The following is a 27,305-nucleotide window of genomic DNA, read 5'->3' as shown; positions in this document are numbered from 1 at the left end:
CGTGGCGGCATTGCCGCCACAGAAAGGCATGCGGAGTCTGCTTGGGGGGCCTGTTGCGTGCCCCCAGGGACTCTGGGGGGGTCGAGGGTGCACATGGGGGGTACCTATGGTACCCCCCTGCACTTCCATAGGCAACATGGCAGGCACCGCGCGATGCCTGCCATGTTGTGCATGGAAGTGCACAACATACCTTCCTGGCATTGTGGTGGACGGTGCTGAGTGCAACGCCCGCCACAATGTCAGGAATGCTGGATGCGCTCGCCACTGTGGCAGGCGCATCCTAATGACAGCCATGGGACCCCTGACCTTATGGCGGGCGGTCTCTTTGTACGACGGGATGGCGGACAGACAAAGTCCGCCCACCATCCTAATGTGCCCCTATGTCTTAAGGGTGTTTGGACAAAATATTGAAAAAAAACCTAAGGAAAATAAAAATATTGTGTCTAGAATATCTGCATGCAAAAATATCAACAAGAATACATTTGAAGATAAAACAATTCTTTTAAGAGATGTTTGTAATATTTGTATGAAAAATGTCAATTTAGCAAATATAGCTTTATGTAATATCATTTGTAGATTGTAATTAGTATGTAATTTATTGTAGTGTGTTGGTTTTTGCATGTTTACACATTTTTTTATTGTTTTCTTTGAAAGAAAATATATGAATCATGAAATTTTGGAAATTTGTACTTTATGTTGTAAAAATAAAGGTGTTCTACATGTTTTTGAAGTGGCACATTCGGTTTTTATGGTATAAGGTTGGGGCAAATTAGTGAATTTTCAAAAGTACATTGTAGATGAATTTTTATAATGATATGCAAATTAATATTTTACTCAATTTTACATTTTTTATTAAACTGATTATTGGCATTTATTAGAATCACATATTTCAATGCAATTAACTTGTCCGATATATATCCTGAACAGATGGTACAGTTAAGCACAATACTTTTCCTATAGCACCCTCCCTCACTCTTGGATTGTATTTGGAGTTAGCCTTGTTGGCCCATGCTCTAGCATCAATGGGGAGGAGCAAGTATTGCTTCAATATATATTCCATTTACCCCACATCTTGTCCCACTGCTTAGGGCATCCTCTATTTGTGTAGACTGCGCATTCAGCCAACATGCACCCATCAAAATCCTGTTTCGATCCAACTATATCTAAAGACTATATTACGCTTCGTTAACATAAAGTCAGTGGCTGCCCATATTTGGTCTATTCGATTGAAGTCTGCGGCGTCCCACGTATTGAGCAGACATTACTTGGGAGATAGTTCTAAGGCTATCCTACAGACTTCCCTGATACATTAATAATTTTGAAAAATTATAATTTTTAATGAAATAAACTACATATGAATGGCTTGACATTTAACAAATACATGAAACAAAATACAAAATTTAAAAATATATGCAAAATTATTTGAAAAAAGTAAAATAATCTTACATTTTCCTATATAAGATATTTACATTTTATAATGTATTTTTTTAATTGAATGTATGATTTTGTGTTGTTATGATTGTTAATTATGGATTATTATTTTATTTTTTATTTTATGGTGTTAAATTTATTAATGTTAGCAGATATGTTTGGTAATATATAAATGATTATTAGGAATAATACATATCTTATATATGTTAATTTTTAAATATGAATATGAAGTATTGTAGTTCCGGTTATCGTATTTTTAGATTATATTTATCTTATTTTATAGATACAAAATTGAGCAGGGAGTATTAATTGTGCATATGACGTTTTTAATTGTTTTACCTTTTTTATATTGCAGTGGAAATAGTACATTTCACCTTTTTAGTGTCCAATACCTTCTTCAAATTGGCTTAGAGTGGAGTGGGAATAGGTAATTTCACCCCTTTAGTGTTCAACACCTTCCCTCAATATGGTTAGATTGAAGTGGAAATAGTAAATGTCACCCCTTTAGTGTCCAACACCTTCCCCAAATTGTACTAGAATAGAGTGGGGATAGGAAATGTCACCCCTTTAATGTGCAACATTTTCTTAGAACTGGTTCATGTTATAGTGTAAATATTACATTTTTTAATTTTAGTCTTGAATCCTTTGTTTTAATTTTTTTTGTATGCAGTAGAAATAACTGTTGGTCTATCGAAATACCATTTTTTAATTTTTATGTTTGTAATCATTAATATAATGAAATACATTTTATGGAAGAAATACATGTATCACATTTGTCTTGAGTTGTTATTGTTTTCAAAGTTTATTTAATGTATAATTTTACATTTTTAAACATGAATATATCAGCTTAAAAATAAACATTTACATGTAGTGAAATTACGAAAAAAAAAAAAATGATGTTTCAATAGTATTGTATGTTGTACATGTTTCACTTTTTCCATTGATTAACAGTTTTTAAGCTGCTTTAAATACATCTTTCCAACATAATTCTAACATACATTTTTCAGTTCATATTGCATAATTGTATCTTTTATGATTTATATTTCTATTTTGTTAACATGTTTAATATTATTTTACATTTTTCATACATTTATTAAAAATTTTAATTACTCATTAGGCTGCAATTTTTATTTTAAAACTACCCTTTATTTTGTAATCTATGTGTGCTATTTTAAATCTATGTTCTTGCGTTATTTTGTTGGATTTTTTACACTTTGGTATATTAGTAGTACTGTTTTTCACAAGTTTGTAGTTTGGGGTTTTAGTGATGTATTGTTATGTTTTGTTAAATCGTGTTATGCTACTTATATTTTGAAAATTAAAGGCCTGATTATGATAACAGTGGGACCGCCACCAACAGCCCATCATTAGCAGTCCTATCACCATCCCAATGAGGTTTCCCGCATGCCACATACCCAGAAATCGTATCGGACACACTACGATCCTGGAACCACAGTCCATTGTGGCTGAACAAATCAAGGGAACATTAGCACAGCTACGGCTGTAGCGTGCTGTAACAGGAGTGACCAGCCCAACATTATATAAAGTGCACGCCATGCCTCACATAGAGAACCCGGCCGGTTGCTCATGAGAGTCACTTTTATTTCACTTTTCACTGTGGCACACTTTCACCAAGGCTGCGCATTTACAAAGTCTGATGTCCCTGCAACCTTAGTCCTGAAGAGACCCCCCACCCACAAAGGGGTCGAAACGCCATCGACAATCACAAGAGAATGAGTCACTACCCAAAGTGTATCATTGTATACTAATGCTGTCAAATATGGATGTATAAATGGTCGTTCTTGGAACTCTTGGAAACCTTGTATATAATGGACCACGTTATGATTCACATTTAGGTTCCATTTCACATGGGGTCAAAATGCACCAATGTTACTTTATTCTTAATTGTAAAAAATGTATATAAGACTATAAATCTTGTTATAGCAACCTTCTGTGTGTATGTTTTCTTGCCCCCTGACATTACTGTACCTTACATACTGCCATTGAGAATTTCTTTTACATTAGAATGGCGGTCAGATGGGTGGCACGGATCCGACGGGCTCGACCATCGGAGAGAGTTGAATTACCTACAATAGTGGTGGTGCCTGCCAGGCACCGCTATAGAGATTACGACATCCCTTTCTGCCCGCCGTTTCATTGCGGTCACCCTGCCATGAAAAGGCAGGGGGAAAGGGACTTGGGGGGCCTGTCTCCTTACCCCTGGACCACAGATGTGGATTCTGTGGGGTACCTATAGTTCCCCCCTACATGCCCCTGTACCATGTAGCAGGCACTGCATGGTGCCTTCCACGCAGTGCAGGGATATGTGTAGTGTTCCCTTTTTGTACTGCGGTATGTCCTGCAGCCAGCAGCATCCGCTCCAATGCAAAATATAGGCATTGTGACCCCCGTGATGGCGGTCTCATCCTACTGCCTATGGCGGAATTGCCGACAGCCTGTTGGTCGGTCCCATTTGCTAAAGGTTGCTACCCTAATCAGACTGTAAGTGTGATGGCTATATATTTTTCTAAATGTAATGTATTCTGGGGGTGGGTTTTCATGTTTTTTTCAGAGGTTTATGTCTACAAATGCGTCCTATGGGAATTGTTAGTTTTCATTTTTTTGTTTAAAAGGAAATAACTTTTCGTTTAGAGTAACCCAATGTTAAAAGAGCTTTTATTCATTTAAAGACTTTTTTGTTTTTTGTCCTATGGATCCTAGGTACTTTGGATTGCTTCTAGAGATCCCTATTGGATCATTTTTTTGTTTGGGGGGTGCATTTTGGACAAATTTATTCCCATTTTTGGTGGAATATTATTTTTGACTATGTCCATACAGAGAGAAATTTGCAACTATAGAACAGAAAGTTATATTTATTTAATTTCTTTTGGGTAAGAAATGCTATATATAATTGTTTGTTCATATATTATGTGATTGTTACTTGAAATTGTGAGGTTTATGTGTTGCATGTATTTTATGTGATAGAGTAAATTTGTTTTCCAGTTGGGAATGTTTACATTTTTTGTTTAAATCATGTACATGTTTAAGTTGTATTTAATTGTTAGACTGATGTACTACAATAAGATTATTATTTATATTAAAATATTTTGTTTACATTTTCAGGACTTTGATAGGTTACTATTGATTTTATAGTATGCCTTTGGCTATTATTTCTAAGTAACCTACTTCTTTGTTGCATTTGATGAGTTTGACTTTAAATTGTAGAATGTCGTAAAATATTTGCTAAGTTTAGGTGCAATTTGTTTTAAAAATTCCTCCAATCATAGTTGTTGGTAGCTGAGGTCTCTTTATAATGCTTTTATAAATTTATAGAGGGTATGTTGGGTTCTGCCTAGTGTAGACTGTGAGAAGTTGGCACCTTGCACCAGTCTAAATGACCCTTATTGATGGTAGCTTAAAGACAACCTTTATAAAAAGTTATCCAAGTGGTAGCTTTGGAGAGCAGCCTTCAGGCTAAGTCTTGAAAGAATTTAAAGTCGCTTGTTTTACCAGTCTATAATCTCGTGAATGACCAAATGAAAGGAGAACCACACCAGCTATATATTTAAAGTATATGTATTTATTCTAAACACTTCCCACTAGTCTCTATTGAGGCTAGAGGCAAAAGTACATTCAGTAAACTTAATATCACACAGTAAATTAGCACAATATATGTTGAGCCCTAGCGGCGTACCATACCATATATTAAGAAAATGCTATAAGAACCACCACTTGCATAGACACAAGGCCTAGAGCCTTTAGAACCGCTGGGGCCACCAGGAACCACCCAAGGTAGTGACACAGGGGTCCCACGGGGGACACGTGCAGTGAGTGAACACAGCCGCGAATCGCCATTAACTTCTAAGGGAAAAGTTGCAGTTTGAATTTTAAAGATAAAGGACACTGAGAAGAGGACTTGGAGAAAACCACTTTAGAACTAGGAGGTTCTAGAGGCAACACCCACGGGAGCACCAGAGTACTCGAGTTACCTCACCCAGGGAAGACAGGTGCTTATAGGTCTTTTGGTGTGTGTTTTGTCGTCCTTTTCAATGGCAATCTGCTGCAAAGTGTTGCTGGCGTCCAAGTGGAAAGTGTCCGGTGTGATTCAAGCCTGGAGTGAAGATGAGAAGAACATGAAAGCAGAGGGGACAGAGTCTGGGTTACTTGCCAGTGACCAGGGGCGCGATAGTCGAATGCCCACCAATATTGGGTGAATTCAGGTGAAGAAGGTGAAGCTTGACTCTTCAGCCATGAGGACCATAAGGCATCGGCGAAGACTAGGACCTGGAAATAAGCTGCCCCACAAACGATGTCGAGTGCTGCGGTGTCGGTTTCCAGATTGGACCCAACAAGCCTTTGCAACAGCAACCCACACAGAAAGCAGAGATAGGCTTCGGTGCAGACCAGCAAGGTCTGAGGGACTCACCACTTGGTAGGGAGTGATGGCATGTCTGGAGCAACCAGGACAGCCCAAGGAAAGGTAGAGTCTTCTTCGAGGGGACCCACCAGTTGACAGACCATGGATCGTGAAGGAGCATCATATGGAATTGCAAGAAGCGGGCTCATGGAACACACATGGAGTGTAAGCCCACAATCTTCTGTGCAGATGACTTCAGGAAAGCTCATAAAGTTAATGCACTTAGCAAATGTGCAAGGTGTCCAGGGGTTCTGGTTCCACATCACTCGTTAGGGCTGCGAGTCTCAGCTTTGCTGGGGACTCAGATCTGCTTTGGAGTGCCTGCTTGAGTGGATGAGTCACTCCTTGACCCCAAGGGAGATTCTTCCGTCCTCTAGACTTTAGTGGTAAGGTCAGCTGTCATCAGAAGCTAACCTCTTTGTTTTTTAGCTGTTTTAAATCAGATTTATTTTTTTGCACTGCGCCATAGTACTTAACTATTTGGGGGGTTAATCAGTTCTAAAGGTGATTGCGAGTATCATTTGTGTACTTTGAAGCTTTTGAAAGGGTGAAATAGGAAATCACAAGAACGCCTACCTCATTCTTTGTCTGGAAATTTCAGCATTTCCTGTGTCTGCTCCCCGGTCCACCACAGCTTTTGCTGATTGTGTGGAGGGAGTGCTGACGCGATATTTTCCCCACTTATGCCGAAGTCGCACCAAAGGCAAGCCCATCTGCGCCGTCCGCGCCCGAAACGTAACGAGTGCCAGCCACGCTGCCAGTTTACAGCCAGGTGGAATGCTTCCAGCCACGTATTTGCATGAATTAAATCTCAATAAATATTGTGAGCACTATATAGATGTGGATAGAATTAAAGGCCCCATATCATGTTATAAATGCAAAGCTCAGATATAATTATTTGAGTCGGAAAAAGTAAAAGAAGAAGTAAAGGGAGATAGATGCCAGCTGCATAATAGAGGAGGTATGATTAACTCACGATCATTAGGCCATCATGCCCTAGATGTCAAGGAATTGATTATGGATAATGACTTAGACTTTTTATGTGTAACAGAATCCTGGTTAAAAGACGGTTCTAACCTGGATATCCCGGTTGCTCTGCCACTTGAATTTACAATATGTAGGGTATACAGTGAATGTGGCGGGTCGGAGGGGTAGCCATTTTACATAGAAAGACCTTACAATGGAAAGTCTTTATGCTACCTGGACTTAGAGGGGCAGAACATATGGAGTTTTGCTGCACTATCAATAATTCCTTTTCCTTCTCTGGGATGTTGGTACATCACCCTCCAGGCAATAGTAAGGCATTCCTGGACTTACTTGTAGATGCACTTAGCAAAGCTATGCTTAGATATGCAAACTTTACGCTACTTGGGGATGTCAAGCTCCATTTAGAATGCTTTGACAGCCCAAGGGTTACATCCTATCTGGAAACGGTTCACTTGTTGGGTATGAAGCAAATAGTCTTGGGGCCGACACACAGGGCTGGGCATACCCTGGATGCCGTTTGAACCAACTTTAGCCCACTTCAGACAGGAACTTTAACTCCACAGGTCTGGTCTGACCACTGCTTCATTCCATTAGATATTCCGATCCCTGACAAGGATAGACAGAAGTAGGGGCCCCAAGGAAGGAGTGGCATCGTCTAATTACTAATGCCTCATTGCAAACAGTCGGACATGATAAGGTCACAATTCTCATAGGTGAACCAGGAGAGGACTTCCGCCGGTTTCACAACTGGATATTGTCTATAGGTGAAGAACTGCATCTTACTGAGCGTCCGGTCAGATTGAGTAAAAGAAAAATTCATAAGGACCCTTGGTTCTCAAAAGAACTAGAAGGAATTCACCTGTAGTCTAAACAGTTGGAACGCAGATGGAGAAAGGGAAATAATATATCTAATCTACTTTTTTTTAAAAACGTTTTAGGAAAAGATACCATTCAGCTATCAAATCAGCAAAAAAAGAATATTTTCATCATCAAATAACTCTGGCAAAGCATAATCAAATAGAGATTTTTACAATTGTAAAATCCTTTACAGATCCCATGGGCATACATGTAGAAATCCCTCCTTCCCAGAAACTATGTGATAAAGTCGCAAAATACTTCAAAGATAAGAGCAAGGCCATTCAAAAGAACTTTTTGACCTAGGCCTACTCAGAGCTTTTTGAGGGACAGGTGTCAGAAAAAGGAGGTGATAGATCTGGCTTTCAAGCCTTTTGACTGGCCACTCTCTCCCAGACCAAGGAGGCAATATTTGCCTGTAAATAGGGCTCTCCATTGGACGTCTGCCCTCCAACGTTATTACATCACATCATCGACATTGTCAACCCGGTGATCAATGATATTGTGAATTCATCACTTGCCATGGGGACTGTGCCAGATGAGTGGAAATTTGCTACAGTAAAACCCTTGAAGAAAAAATGTAACATCGATCCCTCAAATCTTACTAATTACAGTCTTATATCTCTTTTACCTATTCTAGGTACAATTACAGAGAAAATTGTATACAAGGAACTTTCGAGTTAGTTAGAGTCAGCACAGATTTTCCATCCCTGACAATCTGGTTTTTGACCAAAACATTTGACCGATTCGGCGCTACTTGAGATATCAGACACCATAAAATTCATAATGGATGATGGCAAGAAGGCAGTCTTAATCCTTTTAGACTTGTCTGAAGCGTTTGATTCCATATCACATACCATCCTGCTAGCCAGACCGAGATCTTGCGGTATATCTGATTCTGCACTGTCATGAATCACATCTTTCCTGTCAAATAGGAAGCAGGTGATTTCCTTGGAATCCTCCCTGTAACCAGCACGAGCCAACTCCATGAGTGTACCTCAGGGGGCATCTTTAAGTCCTCTCCTATTTAACATATATATGGCCCCTCTTATCTCGTTGATTTCGAACTATGGGATCGAAATCACGTCGTACGCCGATGATACCCAATTGATCCTGTCTCTAGACAAGAACTCTACCAATGTGGGAGAAAACTTTTAATCCTGTTTTACAGCAGTAATAAAATGGATGAAGGATAACCATCTCTGCTGTAACACTGATAAAACAGAAATCCTACCCATCGGCAAAAATAACCTTTTTCAGCCAAAGGACTGGTGGCCAGATAACACCACAGCCCCTCCATCGACGATGAAAGTTGCAAAAAATCTAGACGTGTTGTTCGATTCCGCCCTCTCATTTAAACCTCATGTTTTTAAAATAACTGGGACCTGTTTTAGGCTTATAAAAACCTTGAGAACGTTTTTTTATTTGATCCCATTGGCTAAGAAGACAGTGGCGGTGGCTCTTACGTTATTGCGGCTGGACTACTGTAATAGTCTCCTTGCAGGAATTAAAAAAAAACATCCTAAGGACACTTCAGGTAGTCTAGCACATTGCAGGCTGACTTGTCCTAGGACTGCCATGTAGGTTGTGAGCTTTGGCTGCATTGAAGACCTTTCATTGGCTTCCAGTCCATTAAAGAAGTCTGTTCAAACTTTTACTGACGACATTTAGAGCACATTGTCACCTCGGTCCAACATATCTTTCAGTAAGATGTAGGCCTTATAACGCTGTAAGAACACTGAGGACCAGCACTGCAAGCTTTGCTCAAGGGGCCTGTATTCAAACTAGCTACCAGAGGCGGAATATCAGCCACTGTTCTGGGAGCAAAAGCCTGGAATCGTATGCCAAAAGAACTTAGAGTAATTGAACAGGAGGGGCAGTTCAGAAAAGCATTAAAGACGTGGATCTTTGGCATACCGGATGCCTGCTGTCTAGACCTTATTTAGGTCTTGCTCTATAAAGCTGATTCTTGTCACTTACAGCGCCAGGAGACTCCAGTAGTTGTGGCAGTTGCGCTATAGAAAAACGTACTTTTCGTTTCATTTTATAGTAGAGCGTCGAAGTTCCAGGATTCAGTTTCAGAGTTTCATCAAGGTTTAACCTAAAGTCCTGTTGCCAGGGTTCCCTTACTTATACTAAGAAAAGGGGTTGGACATACTCTGGGGACCTACCTATGAAGGGTCTGGAAAAAGGGGTAGCTACACCCATTTCCTTTGTCCAGTTTTGCACCAGAGCAGGGGCTGGTAGACCCTGCAACTGGTTTGAACTGGTCTATGCACAGGGACACCAAATGTGCCCCCAGTGCAGACTTGAAAACAGGGTGCACCCACCAAGCCCCAATACACTAACGTCTGTCTGGGAGGGGGTTACACCTTCCTGTAACAGAAAACCTATTGTCCAGGCCTCCCCTGCTGGAGTTTTGGTCAGCAGCAGGAGGCCAGACTCATGTCTGTGGCCGCAGCATCCATTTTGTGATGTCAGGCCTCTTTTAAACTATTACCGGGCAGACCAATGTGTACATGTCTCGCCCTCTAGAAGGGTGGAATGCTATCCCTGCTGCCAGGACTGGTGGGGGGGGTAGGATTTCAAAGTGTTTAACACCAAAGACAACATGTTTCCATGCAGCCATTCCATAGTTAGCATTTACCACGAGGTTAAAATGCATTTAAGAGTATATGGTCTGGCTGCATCACAGAACAGCCACAGATTATAGGCTCAGAAAGCTGCAGAGGGGCTCTGCTCATGCATGGGCACTCTCTCACACAAAACCAAGCACTCTGCTTTCAGGATTGATAAGGCTTGCCATAGGAGTGGCTTACATGTGTCAGTGAATAAAGGTAGATTTAGGTAACCTATATCTTAGTAAAGGGTGCATGCACCTTACCCAGGCTGCAGTAGAAGTCCTGTGGTGCCATTTTGAATGGCTTCCCAGGGGTGGCATATTACATGCTTCTGCACCTGGTAGGCCTCTGGGGTACATATACCCTTAGTACCTAGCGTACCATATACTAGGGACTCACAAAGATGCCTCAGTATCCAAACTGGAGTGTAGCTAAAGTACAGGTAATCAATTTAGGGAGGAAGCAGCTAGGCTGGGGTCTTGGATAGCAGGCCCCTGCTAGACTAAGGTCGAAAAACAGTGAAACACCATCAAAAAGTGGGGGCAACCATAGTAAGCAGATCCTATCTCCTACATGGACTGGAAGGCATAATGCCATCCTTCCCCTGCTTTATTTGATTCTTTTTAATGTGAAAAGGTGCTGTCATAGACATTCCACCATGGTATTTGGAATTTCAGTTGGCATCTGTGTCTGATGTGATGCAGTCTGCCAACTCAAGTGTATTCAAAATAATCCATTAGAGGGCATAGTTTTTTTCATTTTGTTGGTAGAAAAGGATTTCTATTAACAAATTGTTTTGGTTGGCTATCTCTGTGACAGAGGCATAGACTAGTGCTATCATGTTCTTTTATTTCAAAAGCAAATTGGCTGTTTGTAGAACCTTGTACACTTAATGCACATTGGTTGGAGGTATTTCCTAATGCTTTGAGTTAAATGATAGTCAAAGACGTGCATGGCTTTGTCGGGTGCATATTTTAAATGATTTTACTCACGACTTGCTCAAAGTCCATGGTTATATTTTGTGGTTAGTAGTCATTTCTTTTAGGTCTAAAGTTTTGTAAGTTATGCTTTGTGTATTTCATTCTACTGCCTGAAAAAAGGGGTATTTGTATTTTGACATTATATGGTGTATATCTGAGTGAATGATTTGAAACACATTTTGAAGGTCCTTTCCATCATCCAGGTATTACAATGGCTTAGGCTTGGTAAGTTATTTGATGTAGAGAATTTTAACATTCAATCTTCATTGTTTAGGTTGACATATAAAAGGATCCTCATTATGGGCCTGATTCGATGCCCGTTGGACTGACTTCCACGGTCCTATTAGAGGTGGTTAGACCGCTGCTGTCTCATTAGAAGCAGTCGATGATGTATTGATCCAATATTCTAACTGACCACTGAAAGACTGCAGACTCCGACAACCTTTCTCCGACCTCGCAGATTGTTTTTGGAGGAAAAACAGCATGCGTTGAGCAGTACATGGATCTCCTACAGCTGTCCGGATTCTGATGTGTGTTTCCGATGACCCAACCATGGCGGTCCGACTGACTGCTTAAGTCGTTAAGCAATGGATTTGTTATACATATATGTGGATCCCTTCCTCCAGGTCCCCCCTACACCTCAGAAGTTGTACCCCAATGAATACGATACTGAGGGTACCAGAATCCAGATAAGTCCCTTAGCAGTATATATCTCCATTAACTGGCATATTGCAGTCATGTGTGTACACATTTGTAGTGACATATTGGGGGATATGTGCTCCACTGAACATGTGACCGACGCAGTAGCAGTAGTTGAATTGTAATACTGCGGGGGAAACGTCCTGGCTTTGGCAAATCGGAAAACGCCCGCCAAGACATCAGTCATAAGCTCAGTGTGATCAGCATTGTAATTAAGCGATATGTGTCACTGTTAAATTTTAAGGTATTTCTGGGTGCTGGTGTTTTCTAGAGACAAGAGGAGTATCACTGCTGGCTTTTTTAGTTCCTGAAATTAAACATTTTAAAGTGTTTATAGGTGGTAGTTGGCCTGTGATGTGTTCAAAGACTTCAAGCATATATTTTTGGAAAATGATGATTGTTGTTTCCTGGGAGCTAATGCTTGCTTCTCTTATACCCTGCAACACCTCCCTTACTTCTATGTCTGTCACATTTGGTGGATGGTGGTGTTTTCTTACATGAATGACAACATCATCTTTTGCAGTTGCCCTCCCATATCATGCATTAGAATAATTTTTGGCACATTTCCTGTTACATTTTCTGTTGATACCGTTCTTGGTTATAGGTGTAGCCTATGTGACTTAGGGGCTTATTATGATTAGAGCACTCTTTGGACTGCTGTACTCCCAATGGCAGTTCAACCACTTCAATCAGACAGTGGTATTTATAGCACCATGGTCATATTGTGAGTTTCCGTTCAGCAAGCTTTTTCGAGGTTGTGATCCTGCCATGAAAAAGCTGGTGAAAAGACAAGGAAGGGGCCCTAAACAGGGTCCCCAGGCAAATCTGCTCTTAGGTTAGGTGGGGGGACACATGTTGTGCACCCCTACACTTGCCCTTTGGTGAGTGCACCGTATGGCGTGCATGGCAAGGTATATGCCACACATTGTATGTACATATGAAGCAGGCTCTCTCACAGCAGCAGTCTGCTTGTTAGGCTATCCTTAGAGCCAAACAGACTGTCGCCGCACTGCCCACCTGCCTTGGAATTAATTTAGAATCTGGTGGGTGGATGAATGACAGGGTTAGCGGTCTTCCTGAGACCATGGCGGTGACTATCCCAGCCGAAGAAGCCAACTCAGAATAAGGCCTTTAATAACTGCTTTCCTGTCTGTGATGTTATGTATTTGGCTCTTTCTGTTATTGTGTCTGAAAGTAGTACTATATTTAAAAGTTATTTTACACTGTTTTGCAGCTTTACTGTATTGAGATGTTCTAATGTGGAGCAGGTGCTTTAATTTCTGTTTAGAGGAAATAAAGCATCCATTTAATTTTAAATGTTAATTTCTTGTTAGTTTGTAGAGGTTGAGATTGTCAGGCTTATTTTTACTCGCTATTTGGATATGTTTATATTAATTCATATATACTTACTGTTTTTGTTGGTTTGTGATACTTGTATCTTTTCAGGCAGTATGTCACTTTTTTAAGGCATAGTGTTTTATTTCAGAGGGAAGTTAAAGAATGTTTTATACAGAATTTGCTATTTTACATTCTTAAGTTTATTTACAAAAAAGATGTAGATTAAATATATGTTTTGCTTACTTAGTTAGGTATTTGTTATGTTGTATATATCTTTTTTACAGCAAAAGCAAACTCATTCAGAGATATAAGTTCTAGTAGAGCCACACATTTTTAAGCTGGGAATACATTAGCTAAGAATAGTAATATGTAAAGTATTGGAATACACTATTTACAAAAGATTATTGTCCGTTCCTTTCCATTTGTTGAGCTTTCTTGGTGTGCCAGGAACACACCGGCCCCCACTCTCATATCTGTTCACTACTCTGGAGAGAAAGCAAGCAGCCTCATAATCTAAATATGACATTGTTTGAAGCCAAATGATCATCTCTGTCTAATTCATCAGCACAGATAAGATAAGAAAAGACAACCATCGCAGGAAAAATGTGTGTGTGCGTGTGTGTGTATATATATATATTACTTACTGGCGGTCACCAGTAAGTAGTTATAGTTAGGACCTATTTTCCATAGGAAATCCGCAACCTTCTATCTGGAATAATTTTGTCACCGGTTGACGAATCTTCGCAAAATGTTTAAAACTGGTGGGGCGCTCAGGTCCGCTCCTATCCTAAAAGTCTTGGGGTGATTCGTGAAGCGGGGGCTGAGAAAACAAGGGAATTCCCAAAACGTGTTTTCCCCATGCAATTTTCAATAGGTACTATTCATCGTGGCTAAAGCGGAATGACAACAAATTTGGCAAAGTTTTGGTTCAGACTCGTGCCTTTTGCTTATATGGAGTAAATCTGTTCAGTAGTACCAGAGAAAATTACAATTAAAAGTACATATATATCTATGGTGGATGCACAGATTATAAGCGCACCGTCCTGATCACGCACAGAATGCTGATTGGCTGTCAAGTGAGTGTCAACATTCCAAATCAGGAAGTGTTGGCAGCCATTCTGTGCCTCGGTAGAAGCGAGGATCTAGAAAATAGTGGAACAAGTGTTTAAAATATATATATTCGGGCAGGAAATAAATATTTTGGCCTCTAAACCTGCTTTGGGGGTCCCACAAGGACCCATAGGGCAAAAAAAAGATTTTTTTGTTGTTTAAAAAACAGAGAAATGTGTGGTGGTTGCATGGATCTGCTGTAAAAAAAAATTAAACGAAGCCCGGGCTCCTGTGCTTGTTTAAAAATAAGCTACGTGGGAAAGACAAATCTCGGGGTCTAAAATATTGTATTTGAAGTGGGGACAGAGAAAAGAAGGGGGGTCCAAAACGTGTTTTCCCCATGCAATTTTTCATCGGAACCGTTCATCACGGCTACAGCCCAAACAGGAGAATGGAATTACACCTAGTTCGGCAACGTGGTAGTCCTTGGTTCAGACTAGTGACTTTTGCTTAAATGGTATAAATCCGTTCAGTAGTTCCTGAGAAAATTACAATTAAAACGACATGTATATCTACTTCGGTGGATCCGCACATCTTGTGCGCACTCTAAACGCACTTTCCCGATCACGTACTGAATGCTAATTGGCTGTCAAGTGGCTGATAACATTCAAAACCAGGAATTGTTGGTAGCCATTTTGTGCCTCGGTAGAAGCGAGGATCTAAAAAAAAGTGGGACAAGTATTTAAAAGGTATAAAGGGGGCATGTAAGAAATTGTTATGGGGTCCCACAAGGACCCCTAGGACCCCTAGGGTCCCCCCCAATTTTTTTGGGGGGGGAATGGAGAAATGTGTGTTGGGTGCATGGGTCCGGGGTAATAAAAATAAAAACAAAAACAAAGCTGGGGCTCCTTTACTTGTTTAAGCATTAGCTACCTGGGAGGGCCAAATCCCGGGGTCTAAAATATTCCATTTAATGGGGGTCCAGAGGGGCCCTGTAGCTTGGGGACCGCCATTCCTCAGTGCTCCAAAATTAATGGGTGCGGGAGCTCAAAGTTTCGACTAAGCCCCGGGGGTTACCACCTTCCGGGGTTTTTTATATTTTGGGAGGGGGGCACGTGATCTCCATTCTGGGGCAGTCGTAAGACTTGGGGAACACCACCGCACAGGAGAGGCTCCTCAGGGACACCGCTGTTTGCTATGGCAGGACAGGAGTCGAGATTCCCGCTCTGTCATAGCAAACTTGAGGATATATTAACAAGGGCAATTTTGCTGCAATTATTGTAAAAAAGCCAGAAATGCAGTGAAAATGATATTGCCCTATTTACTAGGTGACGCTAAGATGCATTAATGCATGTTAGCAGCCGTTTTGCTCAGTGCTCGTATCTCAAATGAGTTGCAATGTAGGTGTTGTCAGTGGGAAGGTAGGTGTTTCTATGAGAATATAAAAAGGAAGAGGGATGTATGACAATTCTGTTGTATTTACAAGGCGACCCTGGATTTAAGGACAGATAGGAACCTCTTGCTAATTGAGGTTTATGTTGGATCCTAACATCTGTTCTGAAGCAGACTTAAGCATGTTTAATATGCAAGGTGATTTAGAAGTTCCTTGTGTCACGATTGCATCACTTTTAACATGGAAAAAGTGACACAAAAGTGGTGCAAGGGGCTTGTAAATTTGCTACAAAGTGTTCTGTCTTAGTTTGCTTTCCTTTCTGTCATGTAGAGAATCCTGGATAAATATAACGGTTTCTGTACAGCCAATACCTTCCATCCCTACCTCCAAACGGCTTACTGCCTGTTACCATAGTAACAGTTCATGGAACACTTAAGTGAGCACAAAGGTTACAAGTTCACCCCATAATGTTGCTAATCAAAACAGTTACTGTGCTGGAGTTTTTAAAATGTTCCATAGGCATTGTTAATCCCAGGTACAGACTCTGGTAAAGAGCTGGTAAAGAGTTAGCCTCAGTATTAGACTTCTAGTTAAAAACATTATTTCTATTTTAATTATTTAATGTTTTGTAAGCATATGATTATCACACTAAATAATAGTGAAATGTTGTCAGAAAAAGAAGACGTATATAGTTTTTTGAATTAACTTTTAATAAAACAACAATAAATAACTAGAAATTTAACTTTAAAATATTAATATAATAAATAACTAGAAACATAACTTTAACATAACAATATAATAAACAAAATGTTCGATGGACTCCAATGCAATGAAGGTAGGTTAACAGCGAAACAAAAATGAAAATAAGTGTTTAAAATTCGATCGATGTGACTGAATGAGGTCAAAGATCACAAATTAACGTAACACTTGTCAATATTTGTTAATTTGCACATCTGTAGAGTGCCTGATACATTCCACATCTCTCATAGGGCAGCGTTCAAGAGGTGTCTGTACAGAAGTGCCAACTGCGTCAGATTTACAGTATGGACCAACAGGTTTTAAAATGATTCAGTGAGGAGACAAAATTAGGTGAGAGATCACGTCATTATGCAGGTCAATATTCTTTATTTGGAACAGATTTAATCTGAGGCATTGTGGGGCATGTTATCAAGGGCATTACCACGGCTTTAGCTGGACTTTTTCCCGTTAGAGCGGTGATAATTTTATCGCCCTATAAGAAAGCTCTCGCTAACAGAAGTTAGCAACAGCTTGCAGACGATAGCGACCAGTTTGAGGCCCGCTTTGCATGTCAGCAAAATTTATCGCTAATGACATGCACATCGCTAACATCGCTATCGCCTATTATCAACGCAGGCAAAATGATAAAAACATTTGCGCTAAGCGCGAATATCTCCAAAACCTCTGCTCAGACCTCTTCGTAACCTGTATATCCAATGGGAGGTGGATATTCAGGTTAAAACCCTATTGGCCATGATGCCTGAATATCGCTGGATTTCCAGTGATATTCACGCATTGAGCCGCTATCGCTGGATACTTTATTGCTTTTGAGATAAACGTTGCTAATAGCACGTTATCTCTGCGATAAAATCCGGTGACAATAAAAAAAATCGCTAGTATGCCCCTGTGTATCTAGGCCGCTCTGCTTACCTTGTGTAAACACTGTAGTGAACAGAGTTCACAACTTCAACTCAGCTTTGGGTCTACACTGCAGACTGTATTAAATTCAGCCTTGAGATTTTTATCGGCAGAGTGGAAAGCAGCGTCCATAACTTTAAAAGAGAAAGGGAAACAATGTGAGAGAGAGAGTGAAAGAGACAAAGTAATATATAGAGTAGGGGAGGTAGTGTTAATACTGGAGCTCACTTTTTTGCCTCCGTTGGTTGTCCAAGCACATGCCAGTTCATAGTGCACCCGCAAATTTAGTGATCTGAAAGATAATATAGAGTTAACAATAGCATAGTACATACAACTGCACAAGTACATTTTTGCTTTATGTCTTTGTACACTCAGGATACTGTATTTCATCAACTTCCACTGCAAGGAGGTGTTTGTGCGATGTTTTTCTTCCAAAGTACTATACCCCATGCACTCCCACTGCATAGGGGTGATTTCTCATTACTGCGTACCCAGACTGTTGCATCCCATTGACTCCCAGAGTCCGGAGGTGATTGCTTCTTCTTGTGCACTCAGGGGCAGATTTATAAGCTCCTTGCGCCACTTTTGCGTCACTTTTCCCATTTTAAAAGTGATGCAAAAGTGGTGCAAGGGTCTTGTAAATCTGTCCCTCAGACTGTTGCAACCTATCCACTCCCAGTGCCCATAGGTAATTGTACATTCATACGCAGTCAAACTGCTACACACTACCCACTCTCTACGCCCTGAGGTGACTTCTCGTTGCTTCGGAAACAAACTTCTTTGCTTACCTTGTGCCATTGGTGTTATTCAAAGAGGGTGCACCAGTGTCAAAGCAGCCTTCTCAGATGTTGTTACGATGGCCACGCATCATCGCAGAATCCTCGAACGTTGAGCTTTGGAGGTGTTGAGGGGAATGACAATTTGTGAAACACAACCTGTAAAATAAAAAGGAAGTTAATATTGTGCTTTATTTCTTTATCAAAGCAGAGAGGAAGTGAAAGAGTGACTGAGAATAATATTCGTAGCTCACCTTTCTGTCACCGGTGTGTCTTTCACCACGTGCCGGGACAGAATGCACCCTGAAGCTTTACATCTGAAAGATAGTAAAAGAAAGAAGTTATGATTGGTGATTGTTACTATCTTAATGTGAAGTAGAATTACATCGCCCTTTCATACACCTTCCTTAAAAAACAACTATTTCTACAGTTCCAACTTGTTTAATAGGCTTCTATATTGGTAAAATTACTATAGTAGTAATGTTTTTTATCCGTTTGTGAAAGCAAGTGGTGCGCAGTGATACACGTGCTTTCGATCATCACATGCGATGGACTTTTGATCGATCATAAAAGCTTTCCTGCAATGGGAAAAAAATAGAAATGCAATAACATACGGTATATAAGACTGCGTACACGTAAATCGCTGTATCACCTGTTTGTATTCAGTCTACTGCACCCCATCTACTCCCTCTGTTGACCACCCAGGCCTCACTGCTCACCTTTTCGTGGACAGGGCGGGTTCCTCACCCGCTCAGTCCTTGCAGTACCACTAACTCACTGACCAAAGAGTCCACGCACGTTGTGGCGGGCCCATTGTTTATTAGTTTCGGGCCTACATGAGGCATCCGAACAACTATGACGGACCATCACAGCGCGTGCGATGGGAAGAACTCTAAAATGGTGTAGAGCTCGTGCGCCCCATCTTTTTTATTGGTAGGGTCATGTGTGTAGTGAAATATGTGCTGGATGGGTGTGGTGTGGGAGTATAGCAGCCATGAGGGAATGTGTGTGCTGGTCTGACAACTAGATCTGGAACTAAGAAATCACTACAATGGAAATCTGGGCCATGTACATACCGTTGTTGTGTTTTCCAGGAAGAGTAAGCGGAGTGGGCTGGATTGACGTTTGACCTTGCTGTGTGAGGCTGTGAACGATGACTCCAGAGCTATGGTTGCGGTTCTGTCATGAGTTATATGAAAAATCTACTGATTTAGGTATATTGTCAAACTTGGTGCTGGAAAACATTGTTCGAGGCTCGGAGTCACGTCCACTTCCTGTTATACATAATCAACGCGTGCCTGAAAATGTACTGTAAATATGGTGCTCATGTAAATTGTTGATATAGTTTTAGTTTTAGGTCGACTTTGCGCTATATAATTATGATTAAAAAAAATGAAATAGTACACATTTATAAATTGACTATACAGTTTCTTTGAAGTATTGAAATGATCCACTTTGTACCTTCATATTAGTAGAATGAGCGAGAGAAAGTTATATATTTTTGAAGTTTTTGTTATTGACTGAGGTAAGATGGTTGCATTCTCTATTTACGGCACAATATAATGTGGTAGGGCGCATTAGCAGCATTTTACAAACATAATAAGTATACAGACACAGATAGATAGTTGAAGTGGGTAAGGACACATGTGCTCGACTCCATTTTATTACGTTGCTGTTGGTAACAAGTAGAATAGTCATCATAATATCATACACAGATATTCAATCACAAACTGTTTATGACCTGCTGTACAAAGGTAGGAGCACTGTTTGTGAAATTATATACAGAAGTTTCGATCGTAAAGGGTTCATGAGTTGTGGTACACTGCGGTAGGGGCGGTTTATGTAGAGCCTGCTACGATGCGTGGTTCAAGCAGAACACACTGGTAAGAATGTCTTTTAGCAACTGAATTTTGCCTTAATAAGGCCACGTGGCAATTATTTATGGTGCACTGAGTTAGTGGTATGTCTGGTGCTCAGTGTGTTCTCACCCTGGGATGATGCGTGGTTCTAGCGGTCTGTACTCAAAGCATTGACTGTTGTATACTAGACTGCATGAACTTTAAGGGGAAAATAAAACTACTATCCATGGTTATCAATTGCTCTGCAAACTAAGTCTAGTGATTGCTCCCCATAACAAATTAAACAGTTTCACTTCACTCAGTGCATTATAACTTTCTCAAAATGGGGAAGTAGGTCTGGTGGCGATGTTAAAGGTGATGCCCAAGAGGTACTTGGTATTGCCGGTGGTGGGGGTACAGTTAGGCGCAGTGTTCTACATTCTTTGTGAGCATAGTTCACAGGATGCAGGGATTTAAGGTGCTTGTGGACACTAGCAGTGCCATAGGAGTATTTTTTGTTTGTGCCTTTAATAAATGAAGGCTAAATTCAGTACTGTCTGTAGTGTAGATAGAAAGCTGAATTCAAGTTGTGAATCCTACTGTCCACAGTGTACATTGAAGCCACTAGTCAGCACAGTTATAGAAGAATGCTTTTTTCACTTATTTTAACAAAATCTGAATACATACAATACAATTGTCTCTGCTTTAAGTAAATCAAGGCTGAATACTCTTGTGTCTATAGTGGAGATGCAAAGCTGAATGTAAGTTGTAAACTCTGCTGTCTGCAGTGTAGATGTTAGGGTGGACTGCATCATCTGCAATCATGATTGAAATGAAAGATAGAACATGTATAGAATACATTATTAATATATATATGTTTCATGGACATTTAAAAGGGACAGTATGTCTCACCGTGACATAAAACTGTTCACTCTTCTTTGCAATGATTTATGGTGCACTGAGTTAGTACTATCTTTGGCACTGAGCTTGTATGTATCATGCAATAATGTGTAGTGCAGGGTGGCTGCACTGAAAGCAATGTTTTTGCCTAGTGAATTCTGTCTTAATAAGGCTACGGGGAGATAATTTGTGGTGCAGTGAGTTAGTGGTACCGAAAGAACTCAGCGTGTGTGCACTCTGCGATGTTTCGTGGTTCGGGGGGGTCGCAGTGGTATAATGTCTCTTGTCACCTGGAATGCTTCATGTACAATCGCCATTCTACCTGAATTGTGAGGCCTCACAATGTAGATCGAAGGTAGTATTGATCACTGACATCAAGAAATTATTTTTGTCGTATCTTTTAACAAAATCTGAGGACATAAAGTACAATGATCTCTACCTTAAAAAATCAAGGCTACATTTCATGCTGTTCATAGTATAGATTCAAAGCTGAATTCAAGATGTGAACCCTGCTGTTCGCACTGTATATTGAAGGCAGTAGTCAGCAGAGATATTGACAAATGATTTTTGTCACTTATTTTAATAAAATCTGAACACATACAGTACAATTGTCTCTGCATTAAATAAATCAAGGTTGAATTCCCTACTGTCTGTGGTGTACATGCAAAATTGACTTCAAGTTGTGAACCCTACTGTCCGCAATGTGGATCAAATGCAGTAGTTGATATCGCAGGAATGCTTTTTCCTCACATACTTTAACAAAATCTGAGGACACAGTACAATTGTCTCTGCCTTATATAAATCGACACTGAATTCAATGCTGTCTGTAGTGCTGATGAGCCACAGGTAACAAGTGGTAAATTCTGTTTATAGCAGTGTACATTTTAAGGTAGTAGTTAGTATAAATATTGAACAATGTTTTTTTGTGGCATCCTTTTACAAAATTGTCTCTTCCTTACATAAATGAAGGATAACTTGAATGCTGTCCATAGTGTAGATGGAAAGCTGAATTTGAGTTGTGAATCCTGCTGTCCGCAGTGTAGATCGAAGGCAGTGGTTGACACAGACATGGAGGAATGCTTTTTGTCACTTATTTAAACAAAATCTGAAAACATATAGTAGAATTGTCTCTGCAATAAATAAATGAAGGAATTATTTCCAACTGTGCATACTTTAACAAAATCTGAGGACAAAGTACAATTGTCTTTGCGTTAATTCAATCAAGACTGAATTCAATGTTCTCTGTAGTGATGATGCACCACTGGTATCAAGTTTTAAAATCTACTGACTGCACGGTACATCGAAGGCACTAGTCAGCACAGATACCGAAGAAGAATTTTTTTAACTTATTTTAACAAAGTCTGAGGAAACAGAGTAGAATTGTCTCTGCCTTACATAAATTAAGGATAAATTCAATGCTGTGCGTAGTGTAGATCCAAAGCTGAATTCAAGTTGTGAAGCCTGCTGTCTGCAGTGTAGATCAAAGACAGTAGTCGATACAGACATAAGTTTGCGGTGCTTTCTCAAAATGGGGAAGTAGGTCTGGTGGCGATGTTAAAGGTGATGCCCAAGAGGTACTTGGTATTGCCGGTGGTGGGGGTACAGTTAGGCGCAGTGTTCTACATTCTTTGTGAGCATAGTTCACAGGATGCAGGGATTTAAGGTGCTTGTGGACACTAGCAGTGCCATAGGAGTATTTTTTGTTTGTGCCTTTAATAAATGAAGGCTACATTCAGTACTGTCTGTAGTGTAGATAGAAAGCTGAATTCAAGTTGTGAATCCTACTGTCCACAGTGTACATTGAAGCCACTAGTCAGCACAGTTATAGAAGAATGCTTTTTTCACTTATTTTAACAAAATCTGAATACATACAATACAATTGTCTCTGCTTTAAGTAAATCAAGGCTGAATACTCTTGTGTCTATAGTGTAGATGCAAAGCTGAATGTAAGTTGTAAACTCTGCTGTCTGCAGTGTAGATGTTAGGGTGGACTGCATCATCTGCAATCATGATTGAAATGAAAGATAGAACATGTATAGAATACATTATTATTATATATATGTTTCATGGACATTTAAAAGGGACAGTATGTCTCACCGTGACATAAAACTGTTCACTCTTCTTTGCAATGATTTATGGTGCACTGAGTTAGTACTATCTTTGGCACTGAGCTTGTATGTATCATGCAATAATGTGTAGTGCAGGGTGGCTGCACTGAAAGCAATGTTTTTGCCTAGTGAATTCTGTCTTAATAAGGCTACGGGGAGATAATTTGTGGTGCAGTGAGTTAGTGGTACCGAAAGAACTCAGCGTGTGTGCACTCTGCGATGTTTCGTGGTTCGGGGGGGTCGCAGTGGTATAATGTCTCTTGTCACCTGGAATGCTTCATGTACAATCGCCATTCTACCTGAATTGTGAGGCCTCACAATGTAGATCGAAGGTAGTATTGATCACTGACATCAAGAAATTATTTTTGTTGTATCTTTTAACAAAATCTGAGGACTTAAAGTACAATGATCTCTACCTTAAAAAATCAAGGCTACATTTCATGCTGTTCATAGTATAGATTCAAAGCTGAATTCAAGATGTGAACCCTGCTGTCCGCACTGTAGATTGAAGGCAGTAGTCAGCAGAGATATTGACAAATGATTTTTGTCACTTATTTTAATAAAATCTGAACACATACAGTACAATTGTCTCTGCATTAAATAAATCAAGGTTGAATTCCCTACTGTCTGTGGTGTACATGCAAAATTGACTTCAAGTTGTGAACCCTACTGTCCGCAATGTGGATCAAATGCAGTAGTTGATATCGCAGGAATGCTTTTTCCTCACATACTTTAACAAAATCTGAGGACACAGTACAATTGTCTCTGCCTTATATAAATCGACACTGAATTCAATGCTGTCTGTAGTGCTGATGAGCCACAGGTAACAAGTGGTAAATTCTGTTTATAGCAGTGTACATTTTAAGGTAGTAGTTAGTATAACTATTGAGCAATGTTTTTTTGTGGCATCCTTTTACAAAATTGTCTCTTCCTTACATAAATGAAGGATAACTTGAATGCTGTCCATAGTGTAGATGGAAAGCTGAATTTGAGTTGTGAATCCTGCTGTCCGCAGTGTAGATCGAAGGCAGTGGTTGACACAGACATGGAGGAATGCTTTTTGTCACTTATTTAAACAAAATCTGAAAACATATAGTAGAATTGTCTCTGCAATAAATAAATGAAGGAATTATTTCCAACTGTGATATACTTTAACAAAATCTGAGGACAAAGTACAATTGTCTTTGCGTTAATTCAATCAAGACTGAATTCAATGTTCTCTGTAGTGATGATGCACCACTGGTATCAAGTTTTAAAATCTACTGACTGCACGGTACATCGAAGGCACTAGTCAGCACAGATACCGAAGAAGAATTTTTTTAACTTATTTTAACAAAGTCTGAGGAAACAGAGTAGAATTGTCTCTGCCTTACATAAATTAAGGATAAATTCAATGCTGTGCGTAGTGTAGATCCAAAGCTGAATTCAAGTTGTGAAGCCTGCTGTCTGCAGTGTAGATCAAAGGCAGTTGTCGATACAGACATAAGTTTGCGGTGCTGTGGCGCTGAGTTCGCAATCGGCCTGTATCGAGGAGGCACGTGGTCATGGCGGCAGCCACGTGGCAGGGTGAGGACCTTCGCTGTGGCAGAGTCTTTTCTCTTTGCAGAAGTGAACCACGCTCAAAGCGTAGGCTAATTATTTATAATCTTATGCTGGAGCTGTGTACTTTTAATCAGCTCACTTCAGTACTGCTTCAAGGGGAGGGAGACAACACAACGACATGACTGAGATATTCTCCAGAGTCTGAGATAATATGGTTGCATCGACTGTGCAGTACACATGTATCAATGGTATATCTACACACAAAAAGTTTTTGGTTTCTATAGGGACTTGCGTATAGCATTTCACTGGTAGTCTTGGCAATGTGTAAATTATTGTTGATGTTAGTGTTCTTTCCCTTATGCATAGAAGGTTACCACATCTCTGAACATTGAGCTAGTGTGCTGTTGAGAGGATGTATTGTTTTGGGAAGGTTTATTGTCCTGTTTTTCGCTGCTTCTGAAGTAGTAGAGGGGGAGAGGTCAGGAGGGGTGGTTGTAGTGGTGGTAGCACTAGGTTTTGTGATTTTGTTGGCTGTTGGCAGTGTATAATTAGTACCTGTATTACACATTTGTTTTTATATATGGGTGTGAGGTAGATGTAATTCATGCAGTACATTCTCCACATCCTTACACTAGTTAAATGTTGTATCACTAGGAGACTCCACAGCCTGTATTTTACGATTCCCATTTTTGTATTTGTGTTATGTGAATGAATTGGATTTTTTACCCTGATTTTAATGCCACTTACTTGCACACTAAAAATCAACAAACACCGCGTTGGGGCGGCTCCTCTTGCCACTCGAGAAGCTAGCAGCTTCACTTCGCTTGATCTACTCGATCTACTGCCATAGCGGCGGACATCTTGGGTGGGAGCTGAGGCTCTGCACGGTCTAGTCGTCACAAAGGCGCTAGACCGGTACTTAAACCGACCATGCTCACGCGCAGCGGTCACGCGCTGCGGGATCGCCAGAGCATCACTGGAGTCACGCCAGAGTCCAGCCCGTCTGCGCCCGTCCGCGCACGGGCGGGCTCGGGGGCTCGGACTTCTGACCACCGGTAAATTTATACGTCAGAGGAGCTTCATAGCTTAGATAACGGTCAGCTGTTACCCGATCATGGAGTTATTGCTAGGCTAAAAAAGTATGCCATACTGCGAGCCTACAATAGAACTCCTAGAGCCCAATACCCTGTATTAAAGATAGCTAGTCTGAATACCATGTCTCTTCACAGCCATCATGTGGAGATCTATACACTACTTCAGGATAAGGACCTTGATGTCCTGACCCGCACAGAAACTTGGATGGGCGAAAACTCCATGCCGGACATTATTGCTGCCCTTCCAAATGTCTATGACGCAATATGGCAGAACCGCGCTGGGGCGGCACGGGGGGGTGGAGTAGCGATTCTATTTAAAAAAACTTTATCTGTGGAGAGACTACTATCAGAAACAGTGGATCTAGCTGTTGTAGTAGGAGTAAAGATTTCCCTGAATAACTCCTGCTGGGTGATTCTGTCGATTTACCGCCCGCCCAACTCAACCCCACTTTTTTGAACCACTTTTTAATGACTTATTTGCTCCCATTATATCAGACCTTTGCACAAGATATAAGAAAATCTTGATAATGGGAGATTTTAATTTGCATTGGGATAGCCCCCACAGGGACGTGCCCACACGCCAATTGGACACCACTATGTCCGCCTTGAGTTTTAGTCAACTCGTGGAAGTACCCACACACATCAATGGTCATACTCTTGACTTAGTATGGACCACAGACCCAAATGTTATTCTTAGGGATGTGGTCCCCTGTGTCTGGACTGACCATTATTTGGTGACCTGTGAGGTAAATGTTAAAGACCACTTAAAGCACCTACCCCGAGGTACTAGAAGGACCCGCAAATGGATCGAGGTTGACTTAAAAACCCTGACCTTGGTGCTCCCGAAAGAGGCTTGTCTGTCGAATTCAGATAAAAGCCTGGATTTAGAATATGCGGACCTAACCCGGAGCCTGAGCGAAGCTATTGATCAGATAGCGCCGGAAAGAACTCAGTTAATAAAAGGACCTGGTAAAGAGGTTCCCTGGTTTACCTCACTATTAAGGGAACAAAAAAGAAAACTCCGAGCTCGGGAGAGAACTTGGAGGAAAACTAAGCAGGATACAGCAAGGAACCACTATGAAGACTCTCTCCATCTGTATAAAAAACGTATTTCACAAGCTAAGGCGGAGTACTATGAGTCTCGCCTAAAGAAGGCTAGGAATACCCAGAAGGAGACTTTCCAAATCCTGTCGGAGCTGAGTAAAAAACAGGAGAATTTTGAGTCTCCCATAAACTGTAACACCTTCCAGGGGTATTTCTTAGAAAAAGTAAAGACCATCATCCTGGAAATAAAAAGTAGTACGGTGAATAGTGGTACTATACATTCTAATGCCTATAATCCTGCTCACTGCTCTATAGTACAGTTCCCTGAGCTGGATGAGTTGAGCCTAGAGCAGCTGATGGGTAAAACCAAATCCGGTTCCGTCTGGCACGGCCTCTATTGGAAGATCGGATCATCTCTCTCCTCAATAAGTCCCTAGAAACAGGGCATCTACCGGATGATCTCAAGGAGGCTCGAGTTAGGCCCCTGTTAAAGAAACTGAAGAACTACAGGACGATTTCCCAGTTGCCTTTCCTCGCAAAGATCTTAGAGCAACACGTGCTGAAGTCCTTGTCCCT

General features: G+C 40.6%; 1 protein-coding gene across 1 annotated transcript in view; it reads left to right on the top strand.

Moving 5' to 3' along the window:
• Nucleotides 1–27,305, top strand: part of LOC147725092 (uromodulin-like) — a 124,283-nt gene that overhangs the window by 58,687 nt on the left and 38,291 nt on the right. The gene's annotated exons all lie outside the window — the stretch shown is intronic.

Source organism: Lissotriton vulgaris, chromosome 4_1 (assembly GCF_964263255.1).
Source record: "Lissotriton vulgaris chromosome 4_1, aLisVul1.2, whole genome shotgun sequence".
In the NCBI taxonomy this organism is placed as follows: domain Eukaryota; kingdom Metazoa; phylum Chordata; class Amphibia; order Caudata; family Salamandridae; genus Lissotriton; species Lissotriton vulgaris.
This window is presented reverse-complemented; position numbering and strand designations above follow the sequence as displayed.